Source organism: Pyxicephalus adspersus, chromosome 4 (genome assembly GCF_032062135.1).
Source record: "Pyxicephalus adspersus chromosome 4, UCB_Pads_2.0, whole genome shotgun sequence".
In the NCBI taxonomy this organism is placed as follows: domain Eukaryota; kingdom Metazoa; phylum Chordata; class Amphibia; order Anura; family Pyxicephalidae; genus Pyxicephalus; species Pyxicephalus adspersus.
In genome coordinates, this window is record NC_092861.1 from 8,119,371 (window position 1) to 8,140,748 (window position 21,378).

The 21,378-nt window shown below is 43.7% G+C and overlaps 2 non-coding genes and 2 pseudogenes across 2 annotated transcripts; all 4 read right to left on the bottom strand.

The window, feature by feature from the left end:
• Nucleotides 1–680: 680 nt before the first annotated feature.
• Nucleotides 681–860, bottom strand: LOC140330251 (U2 spliceosomal RNA). The gene has a single exon (XR_011920718.1). It is a non-coding gene; the product is annotated as a U2 spliceosomal RNA (small nuclear RNA).
• An 8,116-nt stretch (nt 861–8,976) lies between these two features.
• On the bottom strand, nt 8,977–9,196 carry LOC140330267 (U2 spliceosomal RNA; annotated as a pseudogene).
• Nucleotides 9,197–15,835: 6,639 nt separating this feature from the next.
• Nucleotides 15,836–16,023, bottom strand: LOC140330257 (U2 spliceosomal RNA). The gene has a single exon (XR_011920721.1). It is a non-coding gene; the product is annotated as a U2 spliceosomal RNA (small nuclear RNA).
• Nucleotides 16,024–19,353: 3,330 nt separating this feature from the next.
• On the bottom strand, nt 19,354–19,522 carry LOC140330182 (U2 spliceosomal RNA; annotated as a pseudogene).
• Between the last annotated feature and the right edge of the window lie 1,856 nt (nt 19,523–21,378).

Below are 21,378 nucleotides of genomic sequence, written 5' to 3' on the forward strand. Positions count from 1 at the left end.
ACGTGCGTATGGAGGCACGCTTCCTCCACTCTCGCCCCAAGGCTCCTCCATAACCGTAGTTATGTTAGCCAAATTTGCATATGCAAAACCGCCTACCAACCGTCACGCCCTCCGAAACCTCCACTGGCAAGCCAGCAAGGAGATCACAACTCACGCTTTCGGAGGATGCTTACCCCAATAGCAGCATGAGGGGAACCCGCAGGAACCCCTCAAGGCCGAGGCAGCCGTCCTCCTACTTGCTAGCACTCCCGGCCAAGAAACAAGTACACTTGATCTTAGCCAGAAGGCCGAGAAGCGATAACCCATTAAGGGGCCCAAGTGGGCCCAGTATGGGCTGGTCGTAGTGAGAGGAGAGGCCAGCTGTGTTTCCCAGATGCCCAGGCACACCTGGCTGGCAGGTGCCGGCATCTGTCTGTTTTGCATGTCCCCGCCTCCAAACGCCAGTCCGCTCTGGCCCAGCTTGGGTACCGCCGCTCTGAGGAAAAGCATTGGTGGGCTTAAACCTGGGGTAATATGCTTCAAGCAAGCAGGGGAGTGCTTTCTTGAAGCATTCCTGCGAGGAGGATCCCAAATCCCCAAGGCCAAAGGTTTGCCAGTCAGATGTGCAAGTGACATCTTGCCATTTCCAGCCATTTCTTCCTGAGGATTTTGTCTTGTTCTGTCTTTGGAGTACCATATAAGAGAGTTGCACCACTCCTGGAAGCACTGCAATACCAGGGCGATGCGTGGAGTGGACCAAGCAAGCACTACTTCCATCTCCCAGTTCTAAAAATCCATTTAATATATGGTCCCCAGATCGGGGACGTATCAGATATTAAACTGATAAGAACAGTTTTTTTTTTTTTTTTATTAAGAAATAACACGACAACCCTCAGCTAAGCCAAAGGGCAAAAACCGTGGTTTCATCATTATAAAAATCGAAAAAGAAATCTGTTCTTTAATTTTTCATCTTACATAAAGAAGCTCATAATTCCTGAGATTCTTAAGCAAACAGAAAGAAAAAACATCAGTTAGTTTAAATACAATTCCTCTTAAATAAACAGGTTAACACCACCATACTAAACTTTCAAGAACTAAATACTTTACATCACTAAAGAGACCTTTCCCGGGTACATATTGAACACTTCTTTAACTAGCTCTGGCTTAGCTTTCAGAATGAAAAACATAATTATGCCTGAAAAAAAGAGCTCATCGCTCTCATCACAAGACTTAATCCAATTTCCGATCCATTTTGGTATGCCAAACTTTCTCAAAAAAAACCTCCGTTTCCTTAGTTGCCTCATAATTTCAACTTTCCATAGATTTCTCCATTCCATACTACATTTCCCATATCTGACCCCTAATTTCTTTGCCAAAAGAGCTTGCTCTTCAGAATTGGGTGATCTCCTTCGACACAAAATCCTCGCAAATCTGTCTTCCTCTGTAGCTTCCGGACCAAGCTCTTCTTCATCAGAAACATCTGAGTCATCTGATTTCTTCAGCGAAACTTGCACTGTTTCCATCCTTTCTACACTTACTTCCCTACACTGCGCTACAGGACTAACATCTGCTCTCATCTCCACCCCTGAAACACCCCCTTCTTCTTGTTTCTTACACTCCTGACCAAAACCACTTTTGTCTTTCCTTTTGGGACAATTTACATATAAGTGATCCATACTCAAACAGAGATTGCATCGCCTCCCCATAGAACACTGGTCATAATTGTGGTTGAACCCACCACATCGAGTACACACTTGCTTATTGCACTCCTCCTTTTTGTGCCCGTACAATTTACCATTCCTACAGAATTTACCCATCCCGGAAAAAAATAACTCTCCATTAACATTTCCTAACTTAAATTTTGCAGGAGGCTTCTCTCCTTTTTTTAAATTTAACTAAGAACCGCCATTTCCCTGACCATATACCAAAACGATTTAGAATTTTTCCTAGACATTTCCCAGTTACACAAAATATTTTCAAGAAACTAATAATTTCATCTGTAAAGATATAGGGAGAGAACATTCTCACTACTAAGATAGTCTCTTCTTCTTGGTGAGCCACGACTTTAATACCGATGGCTCTCGTCTTCCTTTTTCTTTTCCCATCCAAGTAGGAAATCTTTCAAAATAACCTCGGACGAAAAAACAACATCATAAGCAGACCTCTTCGCATACTCATAGAGAGCAATAATCTCTCTTACATGGACACCGCATAAATCTCTCAAGACATTCTCCACCAGGTACTGTAGTTGGTCTTCTTCTCCTTCCCTTCGAAAGAAAACGCGCACCGCATTAAGAATGCAGGCATATTCTGGAACTTTCTCATCTCCTTCCGAGTTCTCCTCCGGCTTCTTTATGGACTCGGCCATGCTCGCCTAAATTTGCATACGAAAGAAATTATGCAAATGACATCCAAAGCTCCACTAAGAAACCCAGTGAGCTGATCACTTCTCCTTTTCTTTCTCCCGGCGTAGGACCCAATAGCAGCACCCTGGGAACCCGCAGGAACCCAGGGAGGCCAAGTCTGACTGGCAGGGTACTCGAAACACTCCTTTCAGCCAAAATCCAATAAAGGATCGCAGCCAAAAGGTCGAGAAGCGATAACCCATTAAGGGCCCCAGTATGGGCCGGTCGTAGTGAGAGGAGAGGCTAGCCATGTTTCCCAGATGCCCAGGCACACCTGGCTGGCAGGTGCCCGCCTCAGCATCTGCCTGTTTTGCATGTCCCCGCCTCCAAACGCCAGTCCGCCCGGGCTGGCAGGTGCCCGCCTCAGCATCTGCCTGTTTTGCATGTCCCCGCCTCAAAACGCCAGTCCGCCCGGGCACCTGTGGAAGGCAGTAGCCTTATTCACGAAGCATCAGGAGTCTCTTGTGTTCAGTGAAGCAAAGTTTCTTTATTCATGCATGGAGATTCTCACAATCAGTTAACACGTGCTCAGGGCACACTGAAGGAGAAGTCTGACATTCAGCTTAGAGGTCCCCATATTTATACAGAACAAGACGCATAGTATTGTATAGTAATGTTACACATCAGCAAACATGATTAATATTACATGTCAGTACTGCAGTTTTATTGCTTCCTTTAGCCTTGTGCTTTGTTCCTCTTTATCTCGTAGCAAGCAGCCAAGCTGCAAACTGTTTTCCTTTTAAGATTAACATGTTCCCATCATCCTGTGGCCTTACTTAATTAACTGCAGTTTATGATTAGCCAAGGCCATGATGTTCTTCTCTTTTCTAAGAGGCCCAAGGCCCTTTTCTATAATTGAAGTGTAAGCAGATTTTTGATAACTATTCAGTATATAGCAAGAATAAGTATATAGATTTTTACCTTTAACACACCGCCGCTCCAAGGAGAGCATTGGTGACTTTTTTTCGAATATCCCACCCACATATCAAAAATAATAGAACAAAAAACTTTATTTTCACATTTCCCACCCATTTACATCATTCCCATTAAACAGATACAAATTACAAACAAAACACGAATATTCAAATCCATTTTTTTTTTCCTTCTAAGAGAAAAGAAAAAACAAGAAGATTAGTACCAAAAAGATAACAAAAACAAAAACCCACCACAACCTACACCAAATCCCGCCATTTATGAAACATCCATTTTGCTTTTACAAAATCATTTCCTTTTTTCTTCAAATCCCAATACCCATAAACAAACATCCTTCCACGGACCAGGGAAGCACATTCTTTTGAATTTATTACCTTTTTTTAAATATTAAGATGTTCCTCACATCCCATAAACTTTCCTTCATACAATTTACAATCATTCACAATATCCTCCTCTCATCCTTGTTTAAACTACACAACCCATATATCATCATCTCAAAACTCAAATCTTCCACACCAGTCAAACCTTTTATAATTTTTCCCAAATACCTCCACACCTCTTTCGCAAAATTACATTCCCACATCACATGTTCCATATTTTCAACCATCCCACATCCTTCCCTAGGACACACCTCACTATCTACACATCTTCTCCTTCTCTGAAACTCCCTTGTTGGCAAACACTTATGTACACACATCCATGCAATGTCTTTCTGTCTATTTGTAATTTCCTTACAACATACATTTTTCCACACATCTTCACAATCCTCCATCCTAACTCCACCGATCATTTCCATTTCTTCCATTCCAACAATTCTCATCATTACCTTTTTCCTACAACACCATTCATCCCCAGGCACATCTTGCAACCCAAATCTTCTAATATATCTTTCGATTCTCACATAAAACCATGGCGCCACAAAACAAACCGGTCTTCCTACCTGACTCTTCCATACTTTGCATCTCCTCAAAATACTTCCACCCACATATCTCACCATACATCCCTCAATCCCTTCTTTCCGACTTAACTCCACACATGCACTAATAAATTTTATACCTAAACATTTTTCAACATCAACCATACCCTTACCACCATTCACACCCTTTTTTATCACTTTCACTCTACTCAATTTTTCCATCTTTGAATTCCAAAAAACCCAAAAATATCTTTTATTATACCCTTCTGGCGCCGGAAAAACCAAAAACAAATACAACAAAATTGGCATTATTACAGCCTTAATAACAAGAATCCTACCCTCAAAGACATACTTCTCAAATTCCATAACCCAAACTTCTTCCTCACTTTCCCACCCACATCCTTCCAACTTTCTTTCCCACATAAATCCCTATCAAATTTTACTCCTAAAACTTTTAAACTCCCTTTACATTCATTCCACCCACTTGATTCAAACTCCTTCCATTCTCCAAACATCTTACACTCACTCTTATCCATATTTATCTTAAAACCACTTGCACTACAAAAAAGATTCATCAACAACCTCACTCTTCTTAGACTCATTACATCCCTACATATAACCGTAATATCATCCAAATATCCTATTACTTTCAAACTCCTCCCACTTCCTCCAGGTATTTCCACACCTCTAACACACTTATCATTCATCAAACTTCTGATAAAAGGTTCTATAACGCACACGAATAACACAGGCGATAAAGGACATCCTTGCCTTACCCCTGATTTAACCTTCACCTTTCTAGTTAACCACCCATTCACAATCACCTTACATCCAATGTCCCTATACAAACGCTTAATCCACTTCAAAACCCTTTCAGGCACACCCATTCTTTCCAAAATCTCAAACATGAATACATGCGACACCCTATCATACGCTTTTTCAAAATCAATAGCTAACAAACTGACCGGAATCTTCCAATCACTACAATACCATAACACATCTCTTACTAACACCAACCCCTCACTTATTTTTCTACCAGGTACTGCACAAAATTGTTCTTCACCTACCATATCACCAATCACTCCTCTCATTCGATCCGCAATTATCTTCGCAATGACCTTATAATCTATATTTAACAAGGATATTGGCCTCCAATTCCTCAAATCACTTTTCTCACCTTTTTTATACAACAATACGATCACACTTTCACTCATCGATTTTAGACATTCTCCCTTCTTCCAAAACCTTACACACAACCTCATATAATGTTTCTCTAAATAAATCCCAAAATGTACTATAAAACTCACACGGCAGGCCATCACTCCCTGGTGTCTTCCCCTTTTTCATACTCTTTATGCACCTTTCAACTTCATTCATACTCACTTGTACATCCAACCTTTACTTTTCTTCCACTCCCAATACTTTTTCAATATTCTCAAACACACAATCTTCCATACTTTTATCCCTAATTTTTTCAGAAAACAAACTTTCATAAAATTCACTTACAACCCTACAAATATTCTTATTTCCTTTCACCTCACATCCATCTTCCTCCCTAACACTCTCCATTCCCATCTTACCTTCAAAAATTTTCTTAAAAAAGAACTTTGTACATTTGTCATCATTTTCTTTTATAACCATTTTCTTTTGTATCAAAATATCTTTACCTCTTTGTTTTAAACACATTTTTATCTTCTCCCTAGCCTCAACTAATTCACATTCAACATGCCTTCCCCATTCTCTCATTTCATACAAATATATTAATCTCTTTTGCCACCATTCATATAATTCTCTTTCCTTTCTCAACCTATCACTTCCTTTCCTTATAAAAAATCTTTTAGTCACACCTTTCACCCAATCCCACCATTCAGTCACACTTTTAAAGTTCTTCCTCTTCTCTTTCCATATCCCCCATGCATTCCTATATTCTTTACAAATATCTTTATCTTTCAACAATTCAACATTCAATCTCCACACACCTTTTCCATACATTTTACCAACCCACATACTCACGATACTCTCTATCCTCCCATGATCTGTGAAAGGCTCCCGATGAATCTTAAAAATACGTATTTCCACACCTTATAACACCTTGATAAGAAACAAAAATCAATCCTTGATTTAACATCCCCTTTTTCACTAAAGAAAGTAAACCCTTCACCCTCAACACAATCCATTAAACCAAAAATTTTTATTATTTGTCCCAATTCTTTCCCTGAACTATCAATTACCCCTCCACTCCCTCCATCACCCACCCTACACCGATCACCATCCTTTATGATACAATTAAAATCCCCCATTACAATAGACATTTCCCTCCCTCCCAAAAATAAAGATAATTTTTCCCAAAGATCCAATCTTTCCCTTCTTTCCACAGGAGCATATATACAGAAAACCCTGAAAACCATTCCCCCAAATTCACACCATACCACCCTAGCCCTCCCACTTTCAATCTCAATTTTTTTTATTTATTTTGATCATCCTATTCCCACACAAAATCCCCACCCCCTGATTTTTCTTTTCATTCAATGACCACTCAGAAAGTCCCAATGTCCAGTCCTTTGGCTCCTCCTCCAGGTTACATTCCTGGAGGCAATATATGTCCATCTTATAAGACTCCAGTAACTTAAAAATTGCTGCCCTTCTATCTTTATTCCTTATTCCGCGGGCATTTACAGATGTTATTTTTAAGTTTGTTTTACACATTTTAATTTATTTTATTTGACACCATCACAATTTTTTTATCACCTTTTAACCTTTTCGCTTTGTTACTCACATCAGGGGTTCCGTGTACCACTTCTTCATTTTTACTTTCACCTTCACTAATTGTAGATAATACATTACCTTTACCCTTAGACTCACGTTCACCTATAGATGCGCCACCATTTTGAGGTTCACCAGAACTACGGAAGCCCATTGTGTCTATCATGAGTCCTACTTGACTCGAATTTAAAAAGGCATTCACAGAATCCGTATCAGAAGATACATCCGCTAGAGAGGCCTCAGAGTCACTTGAGATAACCCAATTAAATCTGCCGCACCAAGGGATTCCCTAGAATGGATTTTACGTTTCAAAGAAGCATTATCAACTTCCATCTCTGTTTCCGCTTTCCCTGTGCGCATTACTTCACTCGCCACCGTCACTTCCCCCTTGGCTACTAGGTGCTCTGGGGCCTCCACTCTGGCTCCCTCACTAGCCACACTCACAACTGCATCCACAGGGGAAGGATTTGGCTGCTCTTGGGTTATTACAGACTCGCCATCTCTTAATACTTCCTCAGATTCCTCAGCTCCAAGACCTAGACCACCTACTGCTTCCGCATAGGATTTCATTGGCTTTCTGCCTCCATCTTGTCCCCTTTTTAAAAAAGGACATCCACGGGCTAGGTGATCTGTCTCATTGCATATGTGACACCTTTTGGCATGTGAGCATTCCGAAGTCTGATGACCCTCCCTTCTACAATTTCTACAGGCAAACGTACCATCACAATCTTCCTTTGTATGCCCAAACCTTAGGCATCTTCTACAAAAATTAGGCTGACCTGGGTACCACAGATACCCCCTATGTGCGCCTATTGAAAAGGTCTGAGGAGGGTGCTTTATATCCCCAGCTGCACCAACATGACTCTTAAAAATAACGAAAAACCTCCGACTCCCGCTGAAAGTTCCAAACACATTCTTCAAATTAACTCCCTCTGATACAACATCACAAAAGTTATACAAAAAGACCCAGATTTGCTCATTCGAAACGAAAGGATTGTACATGTGCACGGTCACAGCCACTCTCTGTCTTGTCTCACTGCTAAAAAAGGATACTCTGTTCAACCAAAAATGTCCCAACCTATTATTCTTTCTCTCAATACATGTCTGCAGGTCACACTGTTCCCAGAAAGTTACATCATAAACTCCGGATCCAGGGAAACGCTGAACGCAAAAAATTTCCCCCCCGCTCCATACCAAACAAACTTTCAATAATATCCTCCTGGACCCTCCGGAGCGTAACTTCCACCCTTCTCGGTTCAGCAACAACCAGCCTTAAAGTCCTTGGTGCACTAGGAGCACCAGGCTCAAACGAATTGCCCATAACCGCCTGCAAGCTTGCCTAAATGCCGAAGCAAAAAAGTTTGCTGATCGAATCTCACACTTTCGGGTGGCGCCTACCCCAATAGCAGCATGGGAGGAACCCGCAGGAACCTCCCAAGGCCGAGGCGGCTGGCACCTTACTAACTAGCACTTCTGACTAAAAAACAAGCAAGCTTGATCTTAGCCAAAAGGCCGAGAAGCGATAACCCATTAAGGGCCCCAAGTGGGCCTGGCCCCGTGGGCCCAGTATGGGCCAGTCGTAGTGAGAGGAGAGGCCAGCTGTGTTTCCCAGATGCCCAGGCACACCTGGCTGGCAGGTGCCCCCCTCAGCATCTGCCTGTTTTGCATGTCCCCGCCTCCAAACGCCAGTCCGGCCGGGCACCGCCGCTCCAAGGAGAGAGCCTTGGTGGGCTTAAACCTGGGCTGATGTGCTTCGAGCAAGCAGGGGAGAGGGAGGGCTTGCCTGCCTGCCTGAAGTATTCCTCTGAGGTGGATCCCAAATCCCCAAGCAAGGCCAAAGGTTTGCCAGTCAGATGTGACATCTGACTGGCATTTGCAACCATTTCTTAGCATTTGCAACCATTTCTTAGCATTTGCAGCCATTTCTTGCCATTTCTTCCTGAGGATTTGGTCTTGTTCTGTCTTTGGAGTACCATATAAGAGAGTTGCACCACTCCTGGAAGCACTGCAATACCAGGGCGATGCGTGGAGTGGACCGAGCAAGCTCTACTTCCATCTCCCAGTTCTAAAAATCCATTTAATATATGGTCCCCAGATCAGGGACGTATCAGATATTAAACTAATAACAGATTTTTTTTTTTTTTTTTATCGAATCTCGCGATCCGTGCTAAAACACACCCCGTGAACAGTAAGAAAGTGTAAGTGTAAAAACACCACACAAAAAGCCGGAATGGACACACATTTTTTGATTGAATAAATTGCTTTATTAATCACATTTTTCAAAAACAATACAATTAGGGTTCATACATACATGGAATTGCGACGCAGCGCATAACACTACATTACAATGACTTCAGGGCTGCTCCTTCCTTCCCGAACCAGACGCCAAGGATCTTGATGAAGTCCGGTTGGATGTTGAAGGGGATGGGCGCAGAGGAAGGCAGGTACCAGTTTCCGAAGAGCATGGCTTCCAACTTCCCGCAGTTGACTTTTGCCCCTGAAGCTCGGCCGAAGTCTTTGCAGATCTGGACGAGCACGTCGATGGAACGCTTGTCCACGCAGAACACCGTCATGTCGTCCATGTAGAGCGAGCACTTCGCTTCCCTTCTTTCTGGACCTGGTGCGGTGATCCCTCTGATCTCTGGGTTCCGTCTGATGCATTCGGCGAAGAGCTCTATACAACAGACAAAAAGAAGAGGTGACAGAGGGCAGCCTTGTCTGACCCCAGAGAGGACCGGGAAGGGGTCAGTCTTCCAGCCGTTCACCAGCACTGTGCTATGTATATCAAGGTACATAAGGTTAACATATGAACAGAACATGTCGCCTAGACCATACTTACGGAGGGCTCTAAGCATGAGCCCATGGGAGACACGGTCAAAGGCCTTCTCCTGGTCAAGACTGACCAGGGCGGCGTGGATGTTGCGGTCCTGGATCTAGTGGACCGTGTCTCTAACCAGTGCGAGTCTGTCCCCAATCCGTCGCCCTGGGATTCCGCAGGTCTGATCCGGGTCGATGATCTGTCCTCCTTTAACCTTCTTTAGCCGGTTGGCTAGTACCTTGGCCAGGATCTTGTAGTCCACGTTGAGGAGAGAAATGGGACGCCAGTTTTTGAGGTCGCATTTCTCGCCCTTCCGCTTATACAAGATCGTAATCATGCCCTCCCTCAGCGATGGCGGCATTCTGCCCTCCTCCACCAACTCCTCGTACAGCTCGAGCAGGTCCGGGCCTACGAGATCCCACAGCGCTACGTAGAGCTCCGCTGGGAGACCGTCGCAACCCGGGGTCCTGCCTCGCCCAAAGGATTTGACGGCCGAGGTCAGCTCCTCCATAGTGAGGGGAGCGTCCGTGGACGCTGCGCCTGCAGGATCAAGGGTGTTGGTGATACCTGACAGGAACCGGTTCGCAGTTGGAGTAGAGGTTCCGGTAGAAGTCACTGACAACTTCCATTACCTCTAACTTACCCTTCCGGAGAGTGCCTATCAAGTCCCGCAGTTCGGCTAGGGGGGTGTGGCCAGAATGGAGCTTCTTGAAAAAGAAAGAGTTACACTTCTCACCCTTCTCTAGATGCTCCACCTTGGAACGGAAGATGATGCGCCTGGGGTCCTCCTCAAAGTGCTGTTTCAAGCGCTTCTTGGTCTCTTCCAGGTCTCGCCTAACGTCCCAGCCGCATTGGTAGAGGTCCTGCAAGGACTGCAGCTCACGCTGCAGTCTCTTGAGTTCCCTCTTCCTTGCGCACACCTGCTGGCGTCCCAATGTTGCAATGTCTTGTCCTGGGATGTGAGGGCTTCGCATAGACACCGTGACTCTTCTTTCTTCCCGTTGAATGGGCGAGTTGGCAACAAAGTTGCTGAAAGGAGATCCGGGTTCTGCTACCTTCACTTTCTCCCAATATCTTCTGCACACCTGTAGGGACACAAATGTTACATAGAAGATACCTCTTATGAAGGCCTGGATGGAGAGGGTCTCCGCCTTGGAGAAACCTTGATCGATGACAATCTTCCTTCCGAATACCTCCGCTGTCTTATCCGGGATTCTTCCATTCACCTCCTTCAATTGGAGGACGACCGTCTGCTTCATCCAGGGTTCCAGGGCTGGAACCCCGTCGGCGGTCTGGCATCTTCCGTTTGCCTCTGCTCTTGCGGTTGCAGCTGGGGCTGGTCTTGCTGGGGTGGAGGGTCTTTCTTTCTGCCCCTGGCTGGCTTGGGCCTGTTCCAGGTGCTTCTTCTTTTCTTGCTGCTTCTTTGGGGCCATCTTCGCCTCGGTCTTGGGCACCTCGGGCCTCGGCTGCGGCTTCCTCGGTGTCCTTGATGGTCGGCTTCGGTGGCTCCTCGGGCTTTCTTCGCTCTTTTGCCTTTGTAAAGGCAGTTTGGTGTCCACTACCGGGGTAGTGACACAAAGGTGGGGGGTAAGGGAGGATCGCAAGCTCGTTCCTGGCAAGGGCTAAGCCTCTAACCCAATAGCAGCAAGTAGGTGAAGCCGAATTTAATCGACGATCCTACAGGGCCGAGTAGAGGGTACCTCACCAGGACCAAATGGCTGGCATAGACCAAGCAAAATCCACCGTATCCACTTAAAAAGTTTCAACACCCCTAAGGGCAAGGCAGATTTTTTTTTTTTTGTTTATCTTCAGTAAGAATTTTAAGAATCATTACACCACTTCACCTAGGAACCTAGGAGCGATATGGTCTTGGATCCAAGAAGTCAAAAGCCATCATTAGATAAACAATAAAATAAAATAAAAAGGAGCCTAGTGCTCCCAAAGATCTCATTTCCAATTGTTTCTGGCACTACAATCTCCAAGAGTAATTCTATCTTGCCAGAAAAAAACATATAAAAGGCTGTAACTTATATTAAGGCATTCTTGGATTTTTAGGGTTTCTTTTTTAAGAACCAAGATGCACCTGGCCTTCCATAGGGCCATTTTGATAGAATTGACAAGAGGCCAAGCAAATTTAAACTTAGCAGGGTCGATTCCTTCCCCATAGAGGACAACTTCATGATTTAGGAAGTAGATTCCCCCAAGCTCCTTGAGAATTCTAGAAGTTTTTTTCCATACTCTTCTGGCGAAGGCACAGTTCCAAAAGATATGCAAGGGGGTCTCCTCCCCCCCGCAAGAAGCTCTGGGGCATTGTGCGGATCTTATCAAACACCTCCTGTGCTGGAAACTCCTGGTTGGCAGGCAGTCTCTCAAGCTGCTCCAGACAAGGTCCACTTGATCATTTGGCAGACCAGAGAAGAAAACTCTTTTCCAGATGTCCTTGGATTTGGTACTTGAGAAGTTACTTATTAAAGCTACATGGTCTTCAGATTTAATCTGAGTTAGGATTTTTCTATGAACTTTCAAGATATCTATTCCCAAGGGGCCCAGGCTAAAATCCTGGACATACTTTACAGCAGGGATGTAATGTTCCGGTGGGGTCCATCTGTAAGGTTTGGTTTTGGATATAGGAAACCAGTTTATTCTTCTGGCGAAGAAGCCCAGTTGATACTTCATGAAGTTGGAAAGCTTGGTATGTTCTCCACTGATCAGTTTTCCCACTATGTATGCGGCATATTTAGCGCCGATGAAGCATTTTATATCTGGGAGGTTCCTTCCGCCCAACAATTTTTCTTTATAAATTTCGCTTCTTCTTAGTTTGTCCATTTTTGCACCCCAGAGGAAAAAGAAACATAACCTATTGATTTTTGTCATGATATTCCTTGGTGGGGAGAATATCATGGCAATGTAGAGGATGATTGGGATGATGACCTGTTTGATGATGAGCACCTTTCCTTCAAGAGTTAGAGTTCTGCTCTTCCATAAGTCAAATTTTTTTCGGACTCGCTCCAAGAGGGACTCCCAATTCTTGAAATTGGAGCAGTTTCCGGAAAACCATACTCCAAGCATCTTTAAATCCGGACTTTTGACAAAGGAAATTTTGGGGTCCACATAAAAGTCGCCTATCAGAAGTAATGTGGATTTTTCTGGGTTGATCTTGAAATTGGATGCTCCGCAGAACCACTCCAGGGCTCTCTGGGCTCTCAAGATACTCCTAATGTCTCGCAGGATTATGGACACATCATCCATGTACGCCACGCACTTCACTTGGTCACCTTCGCTTCCTGGTGTAAAGAAGCCACTCACCACCTTATCTTTCCTCAGGGCGCAAAGAAGCAGCTCAATCACGCAGACAAAGAGGATGGGGGACAAGGGGCAGCCTTGTTTCACTCCACTTTTAACTTTAAAACGTTCCGTGAGACTCCCATTTACAGAGACTTTGCTGGTGCAGTTTTGATATAGACATGCAATTTGGTTTCTAACTTTTGCCGGACAACCCATTTTTTCCAGGGTCTTGAAAAGGAAGGTGTGTGACACCCTATCAAAAGCCTTTTCGAAGTCTACGGACAAAAGGGCTAGGCTCTGGCTTCTATCTTTGGTGTCCCAGATTATATCCCTTACTAGGATAAGGGAGTCTGTAATTTGCCGCCCTGGAATAGCGCAGGACTGGTCCGGGTGAATCACAGAGGATATAACTTTCTTTAGCCGATTTTGCGATTGTTTTCGCAAAGATTTTATAATCAACATTGAGGAGTGTGATAGGTCTCCAGTTTTTGATCTCTTCCTTGTTTCCTTTTTTATAAAGAAGGGATATCACACCCTCATTCCAAGATGGTGGAAGTTGAAAATTGGTGGCAGCTGAGTTAAATATATCCATAAGATCATCTTTTAGGATAGGCCAACAGACTTTGTAGAAATCGGCTGGAAGTCCATTTTCACCTGGAGTTTTTAGGTTTTCACAGCTCAAAAGTGCATCTCTCACTTCCTGTTCCAAGAGGGGGCGCTCCAAGAAAGCCTTCTCCTCCTGAGAGAAGGTTTTATCCAGCTGATTCAGAAAGAAATTGGACAAGGAAGAGTCCACTGGTTTTTCACTATATAGGTTTTCAAAAAAGTCCCGGATCACGCTCTTCTTATCTTCCGTACCTTCCATACCTTCCATTCTTCGGATGAGGTTTTTCTTGCCTCTGATTTTTTTAAAGAAAAAATTGGAACATTTTTCATCCTGCTCGAGAATTTTTACACGGGAGTTGAAAATAATTTGCCTTCCTTTTTCCTCCAAGATCTTCTTGACCTCCTTTCTGGTATTCCTGATTTCATGGTCTGTTTTGATCCCATGTTTTTCTAGGAGAAAAAGAGACTGCAACTTTCTATTGAGTTGTAGATAGAATTCTTTTAAATCTTTGCTTTTTTCTTTGCCTTTCCTGATGAAGAATTTTTTAAAGAAGGCTTTCATTTTGTCCCAACGTTCACCAGGATTGTTGACATTGAAGAGCTTTCTCTTCCACTTCTTGTAATTTTCTTTGAAAGACTCAGCAACTCCTTTCAACTCTAAGAGTTGGGTGTTCAATTTCCAATAAGTGTCCCTCCTCTTCTCCACTCCTTTCCACTCAAATTGGCAGCAAATAACCTTGTGGTCAGAGAAGGCACTATCTTCAGTTTCAAAGGAGACAATTCCTAGGGACTTGGATAGGAACAGATGGTCAATACAGGAAGACGCACGGCTGCTGGACCAGGTAGTAAATGACCCTGGGTCTTTTCCGCAGGCCGCCCAAGCATCAATTAATTCTGTGGTGTCCATCATTTTTCGGAAGATCGTGGCGGAGCCATCTTTCTTTTTTTCCGAAAGGATCTCACAATTAATGTCTCCCCCCAAGAATATGGGGAGGTCCCCGGTAAGGAACATTTGGATTTCTTTGAAAAGTTCTTTTCTTTCATGATTTCTGACGGGTGCATAAATATTAATACATTTTATTTTTTCCTCTTCTTTTTCCAAAATGGCCATCAAGGCTCTTCCTGGATGTATGTCCGTTATTTCAAGAACAGACCAGCCTTCTTTGCAAAGAATGATGACTCCATCGTTTTTGTTTTCTTCTTAGCCAAAAGGCCTAGAAGCGATGAAGAACTCAGATCCTTTCCTCTCCTGCAAGTAGAGAACCTCTTCCTGCTTGACAAACAGCTTGTGAAAGAGCACCTTGGTTACCAGACTTTCCAGGTCGATCTGTCCTCCTATGGAGACAATCTTAAAGGAATTAGTTATCTTGGCTCAAAGGGGCCAGGCCCACAGATCACACTGTTTCTCCTTTCCTCTGCCATTTGCATATATGCAAATTCAGGAACCAGTAATCCACACCTTACTGCAGCCGATACCTGTGCAGTCAACGTCCAATACTCTTACTGACCGAGATCAGAAAGAGCGATCACTCTCTTTACCGTTCGGCCAGCTCTGCCCCCAATAGCAGCAACCGGTGTACCCGAAGGAAACACTGGAAGGCCGAGGGCAGTAGGTAGCCTACTGAGCGAACCTTTCAGCTTTGAGCCCCTACAGATCGCAGCCAAAAGGCCGAGAAGCAATAACCCATTAAGCGCCCCAAGTGGGCCTGCACCCGTGGGCCCAGTATGGGCCGGTCGTAGTGAGAGGAGAGGCCAGCTGTGTTTCCCAGATGCCCAGGCACACCTGGCTGCCAGGTGCCCGCCTCAGCATCTGCCTGTTTTGCATGTCCCCGCCTCCAAACGTCAGTCCGCCCGGGCACCGCCGCTCCAAGGAGAGAGCATTGGTGGGCTTAAACCTGGGCTGCTATGCTTCAAGCAAGCAGGGGAGGGAGGGCTTGCTTGCTTGCTTGCTTGCCTGCCTGCCTGAAGCATTCCTCTGAGGTGGATCCCAAATCCCCAAGGCCAAAGGTTTGCCAGTCAGATGTGACATCTGACTGGCATTTGCAGCCATTTCTTACCATTTGCAGCCATTTCTTGTCATTTCTTCCTGAGGAGGATTTTGTCTTGTTCTGTCTTTGGAGTACCATATAAGAGAGTTGCACCACTCCTGGAAGCACTGCAATACCTGGGCGATGCGTGGAGTGGACCGAGCAAGCTCTACTTCCATCTCCCAGTTCTAAAAATCCATTTAATATATGGTCCCCAGATCGGGGACGTATCAGATATTAAACTGATATGAACAGATTTTTTTTTTTTTTTTTTAATTTTTATTAAGATTTACACGACTGCCCTCAGCTTAGCCAAAGGACCGTACGTGTACCATCATCATCATAAAAAACTTTTTTTTTTTTTAAAACAAATTTTACAAGATTTGAAATAATACAAAAGAAACATTTTTCATAAACAAATAATTTTCTGAAAACTAAATCAAAACTTAATCTTCACGAAACTTAATATACACAAAACTTAGAAACTCAACTTTTTATTTACTTTCCTTCCCTTCAAAAAAATCTGTTTCAAAAAACTCTTTTATTCTTTCTTTTGATGCTTTCTCATATATACAAAACCTTAAAATTAAAACCCAAACCATTTGTTCTTCTGCTTTATAGGAATGAAATGCCCTATCCAACTAATCTGGAATTTCAAAAAACTTAGTAAGTATACCCCTCTTCCTCCTAGTCACTCTCTTAACTTCATTACGCCAAGAATACCTCTCACTTCCTTCCCAACAAGAATACTTTTTCCTTAACACCTCTTCTAACCAATCCAATTCTAATTTACTTGGTACCCCCCCCTTCCCATATAATTTTTTTAGCTTTTTCCTCATCAGTCCCAGTCTTTATCCCTATTTTTATTTCAGTCTTCTCTTCAGGAACTCCAATCTGTTCATGTCTCATCCTCTTCTCAGAACCTTCTTTTCCGCTTTCCATTAATATTTTCTGCATCCCAGATGCCCCAGGTTGGTTACTACTTTTTCCCTGTTCATCTACTCCTCTCTTTTTACTTCTAGTCACAATCCTTTTAATCTCTTGTGCCTCCTCACTTCCTTCTCATTGTTTTCTCCTCTGTACTTTTTCCTGGGGACCCACCAAAGGTTTCATTGGTTCGGGCTGATTAACTTTCATTTTTACAATTTTTTCCTCCTCCTCACTATCCACATCTTCCCAACTTTCTTCTCCAGCCTTCTCCTCCACCTTAGTTCCCCCCTTTTCCTTCAATTTTCCTTTAGTTTTTTCACTTGCTTTTCTCGCTTTTACTTCTTCTTGACGTTTCATTGTAGGTTCCTTGGGTACAGATTTTCTTTCCCTAAAGCACTCTTCTTTTCCTTCTTCTTCCTTCCCTTCCACCTCCTTACCTTCTCCACCAACCTTATCCACCTCCATTTCTTCTCCAATGCCACCAGCTTTCCTCCGACAAGGACAAAACATATATAAATGTCCTCCTTCTCCACACAAAAAACAATTTTTGCTCTCATTACATGCCACACTCATGTGGTCCAGAGAACCGCACACCATACAAACAGTAGCCGTACATTCTGCCTGTTCCTGCTCATACTTCCTGCATTTCCTGCAGAAAGTAGGCATCCCGGCAAAAAAAAGTTCTCCGTTAACTCTCCCGAGCCGAAACCTTGCTGGTGGCTTTAAACCATCCTTAAAACGCACTCCAAACCTCCAATTACCAGTCCATATTCCGAACTCATTCATTATCTTGCCCAGAATTCTCCTTTCTGAACAAAAACGCTTTAAAAAAGTCACAATTTCCTCTACTGGCACATACGGAGAAAACATCCTAACTACCAAAATAAGGTCCTTATTAAAGTGAGGAATGAACTTAACATCTACCAACCTGGGGTCATCTTTTTTCCTCTCCATCTCAGCCAAAAAATCTTGATAAATACCTTCTGTAGCGAAGACCACATCAAAACTTCTTCTTTTGGGACTGTCATAAATAGCCAATACTTCCGCCTTCTGAACCCTGGCCAGCTCTCCCAGTATCTGCTCACCCACAAATCTCAGCAAAAATCCATCTTTTCCATCACGAAAAAAAACCCGCACCGCATTTGAAATGCATGCGTATGGAGGCACATTGTCTCCATTCTCGCCCCAAGGCTCCTCCATAGCAATGGCTATGTTCACCGCAAATTGCATAAAATGCAAAAATCCTCCACGTCCACCGAGCCTCCACTAGCGAACTAGCGAGGTGATCGCAACTCAAGCTTTCGGTGGATGCTTAACCCAATAGCAGCATGAGGGGAACTCGCAGGAACCCCTCAAGGCCAAGGCAGCCGTCCACCTACTCAGTAGCACTCCTGACCAAGAAACAAGTAAACTTGATCTTAGCCAGAAGGCCAAGAAGCGATAACCCATTAAGGGCCCCAAGTGGGCCTGCCCCCGTGGGCCCAGTGTGGGCCAGTCGTAGTGAGAGGAGAGGCCAGCTGTGTTTCCCAGATGCCCAGGCACACCTGGCTGGCAGGTGCCCGCCTCAGCATCTGCCTGTTTTGCATGTCCCCGCCTCCAAACGCCAGTCCGCCCGGGCACCGCCGCTCCAAGGAGAGAGCGTTGGTGGGCTTAAACCTGGCCTGCTATGCTTCAAGCAAGCAGGGGAGGGAGGGCTTGCTTGCCTGCCTGAAGCATTCCTCTGAGGTGGATCCCAAATCCCCAAGGCCAAAGGTTTGCCAGTCAGATGTGACGTGGTTTTGACAATCTTTGGCCAGATGACCCTTTTGACCACACAATTCCCTTCAAGTTTTGACTTCTTTATTCGGGCAGTCTTCTGCTGTGTGCCAGTACTCCTTGCATTGCCTGCAGTATTTAGACATCCCTTTATAGTGTACGAATACTCTGTCTCGTCCCAACAGAATGACCGATGGGAGGTGAAAGACACCACCAGAACTAGTTGGATCTGGTTTCAAGATAACTTTAAAAATAAATTTACCATTCCAGATCCTGTAATCATTTGTCTCTCATCACAAATCTAACCTTGTAGCAAATGCGATTTAGGTAAAACAAAATATCCTCTGGCTGCAAGTAAGGGTTGTGCACTGTTATTGAAACTGCAATTTCTCCACCAGTGTATAAAGGCACAAATTCTAAACCACTTAATTCCGACTCATCAATATTCTTAGCAACTTTGTCATAAAAAGCGTTACACACAAACTGGTCTGTAAAAGTAAAAAAAAACTCATTACCTTTTCTTTCTTGCAGTTATAAAATGGATTCAAGTTTCACCTCCAATCTTCCGACGAGAATGGTTTCCACTAGCTCTTTCAGATCCACCAATCTGCTTTTAGCGACAATTTTAAAGGAATTTGTAATCCTCAGCTCCCCTGGGCCAGGTCCACGAATACTCCCGTCTCTCCTCTCACTTTCCATTTGCATATGGATATATGCTTCCGCCTATAAAGAAAAAAAGACAAAAAAACCATACAACCCAATGGGTCCTATGGGGATCGCTCTCTACGCCCTCAGGTGGTGCCTACCCCTATAGCAGCAAGCAGGGAACCCGAAAGAACCCTGCAAGGCCGAGGCGGCTGGCACCTTACTAGCTGACTTTGACTGCGAAAACAAGAACCTTGATCATAGTCAAAAGCCAAGAAGTGATCTTCGGTCCACCATTACCGGAGCTGGAGGTACTGCAATACCAGGTCGATGCCTGTTCTAAAAATCCATTTAATATATGGTCCCCAGATAGGGGACATATCTGATATTAAACTAATAAGAACAGATTTTTTTTTTAATTCTTTATTTAAAATTCACATTAAAAACAAAAGAAAAATATTTCAAAAAACATCATAATCATATCTTACATTTCAAAAATGCAACCTTTCTCCAACCCTAAGATAACATTATTTTACAAAAAACTTCAGAAAAAACTAGACCACATATTTACATAACCCCTCCCACATTCACACCCCAGAACTATTTTTCCACACTTCCACCATCCTCACCCAATATATATTCCATTTCCCATTTCCAGAATTTTGATTTTCTAAAAAGACACATATTAGTACAAAAAATAACACACAGCCATAACACAAAACAAAATCACACCCACTCCCTCCACTTTTTAAACATCCATTTTTCAATAAACTCCACCTTTTTTACATAAGTCATAATAAACATATAAAAAAAAAACAACCTACCATGGAGGCACATTCTTTTGGACTTAATGTGATTTTTTTAAACACCAACACATTCCTTGCATCCCACAAAAACTCCTTCAGCCAGGCTAGCAATCATCCACATTACCCTTTTCACGTCTTCTCTTTTCTCTATGAGACCGCCTAAGCAGGTCCCAACAGATACTTAGCTGGGAGCTCTCCCGAAGAGACGCTCCCACTAAGGGGGGAGCGCCTGGTTGTTAGGCCAAGGCACTCTCCTAGACTTCAGGGCTAGCCCATAAGGGAATAGCAACCTCCATCAAAAACATGGCAGACAAATACCACACCAGTCGCAGCTAACTCAGAATAAGGTGAAGTGCCAAATCGTTATATAGTGACGTAACAGTGCACTTTAAAAATCAGTGGGTTCCCAGGCCCAGTGATTTTAAGGTGCCCCTGGATCGCCACTCTGGGGGTACAACACTAAAGTAAGATTCGGACCGAGTGACCAGACCAAGCTTTCCCTCCACCAACCAGAGGGTCAGTGGGCGCTCCTTCTCAGGGCGGGCCCTACGCCTTCTCTGATGGCTCAAGCTGGCAGAATTAGCATAGGGTGGCCCCTTACAGAGCAACACCAACAGGCAGACCGTCCTTAACAGAGGTACTTGCACACTGCATTCTTGCCAGGAATGCCAGTGTTTCCACCCTGATCACTGGAAGGATTAGGTTTTACCTTCAGTAAGAATTTTAAAATCAATTCACCATTTTCACCCAGGAGCGATATGGTCTTTTGATCCAGAGTTCAGAGAAAGCCATCATTAGATAGTCAACAAAAGGTAGGGGACCTAATGCTCCCAAAGGTCTAATTTCCAATCAAGTCTGGCTTTACTATCTCCAAATGTAACTTTATCTTTCCAAAAATAAACATAAAGTATACTATAACTTAAATTTATGCATTCCTGAATTTTAAGATTTTTTTTTTTAAAGACTAGGATGCATCTGGCCTTCCAAAGGGCCATTTTAATGGAATTCATAAGGGACCAGGCAAATTTGAATTTTCAAGGTTCAATTCTTTCCTCATATAGAACTATTTCGTAATTAAGGAACTGGATTCCTCCTAATTCTTTGAAAAGGGGCAGTTCCAAAAGATATGTAAGGGGGTCTCCCCCCCCCCCTGCAGGAAGCTCTAGGGCATTGAGCAGATTTTACTAAGCCTCTTCTGTGCTGGAAGCTCCGTGTTGGTAGGCAATTCCTTAGGCTACTCCAGACTAGATCTACTTGGTCATTGTAGAGGCCAAAAAAGCACTCTTTTCCATATTTCTTTTGACTTGGCTCCTGAAAAATTGCTAACTAATGCTGTGTGGTCTTCAGATTTGATCCAGGTCAGGATTTTTTGTGATCTTTCAGGGTGTCTTTACACAAAGAGTTTAGGTTGAATTCCTGAACATATCTTACCACTGGGATGTAATGCTCTGATGGGGTCCATTTATAGGGCTTGGTCTTGGACATAAGGAACCAATTGTGTCTTCTAGCA